At 39.4% G+C, this 1469-nt stretch overlaps 1 pseudogene; it reads left to right on the top strand.

Moving 5' to 3' along the window:
* Positions 1 to 550: 550 nt before the first annotated feature.
* LOC148802966 (KDEL-tailed cysteine endopeptidase CEP2 pseudogene) lies at positions 551 to 1268 on the top strand (annotated as a pseudogene).
* Positions 1269 to 1469: the final 201 nt, after the last annotated feature.

Below are 1469 nucleotides of genomic sequence, written 5' to 3'. Positions count from 1 at the left end.
CACATCTGTTTTATATGATGTATGTCTTACACATGTAAATGGACACTTGTGACTGACCGAATGCAAGTATAACTGTATAAGAATAAGCAAATTAAGTAGCTTTTGTCACGGTTCCGTTTCCAAAGTGCAAGAAAATATGACCCCCGGCCATTTTTTTTTTCTTCTTTGATACGATGTTATCCCCCAATTTAAGCAGGTAATTCTTGCCACACTCTCGTATGAAGAAAGTTCTTAATCAATGCTATATATAGTTTAAATTAGACTCTCCAATTACTTCAAGAAAATTTTTAGTCACCCTGCACTACTGGATTGATTGGAATGATAAGGAATGCTGTCTATATAAATGATAAATGTTATAAGTCAAACACCCCCTGCACGGCAAGGAAATTAACATAGTTTCCTTGGGGAAGTGCACATGCATGCAAACTCTATATAAATGAAAACCACCAAAGGAATTGGACATGGATCCTCAATTACTTAGCCTTTAATTTGTTCTCCTCTTATTCATCATCATATATATATATATAGTTATCAGCTACTTCAGACGACAATGGCGTGCCAACTCATAACCTGTGCCATGGCCTCGCTATTGATCATCATTTTAGGAGCTTCTACTTCTCAAGCCAATGCCCGCACTCTCCAACAAGCATCTATGTTGGAGAGGTTTGAGCAATGGATGGCTCGCCATGGAGTTGTATACCAAGACAATGTAGAGAAGGAGAAACGCTTCAACATATTCAAGAACAATGCCGAGCGCATAGATTCTTTCAACTTGGGGTGCAAGTGCAACTAGGGTAAAAAGCATTACAATACGTACAATTCGCTAACAAAGCAATCAATTCAATATATATAGGATGTTGTTGGGCATTCTCGGCCCTTTCAGAGGAGTGCAGGGAATGTGCGACACAGAGAAATCAGCATCCCATGCAGCAAGTATCAGTGGATATGTGGACGTCCCATCAAATGATGAGAATGAGTTATTGAAGGCAGTAGCAATGCAACCAGTTTCTGTCGCCATAGGCGCTAGTTCCAACGACTTCCTCTTCTACTCAACTGGTGTTTTTACAGGGGAATGTGGAACTGATTTAAACCATGCTGTTACAGTGGTTGGTTATGGTACAAGTGAAGAGGGCATGAAGTACTGGCTACTCAAGAATTCGTGGGGCACTCAGTGGGGAGATAAGGGATATATGCGAATCGACCATTTGTGTGTGATAATGAATTTGTTCACTCCGGATTTCAATCTTACATGCAATGCATGTGCTTAATTACTAGTATATATATATATATATATATATATATATATATATATATATATGAATGGCAACAGGGTGGGGCAGGGATGGGGAGCCTTCCTCCTGAAAATTCCTATCCCCGTCCCAATGGGGAACCCCATCCCCATGGGGATACCCATTCCCCGTGATTTTTTATAATGTTAACCATTTTGATTTTGTTTTTAGTTTTATTTA

The sequence above is a fragment of the Nelumbo nucifera genome, chromosome 1 (assembly GCF_055504915.1).
Source record: "Nelumbo nucifera cultivar China Antique chromosome 1, China Antique-T2T, whole genome shotgun sequence".
NCBI lineage: Eukaryota > Viridiplantae > Streptophyta > Magnoliopsida > Proteales > Nelumbonaceae > Nelumbo > Nelumbo nucifera.
This window is presented reverse-complemented; position numbering and strand designations above follow the sequence as displayed.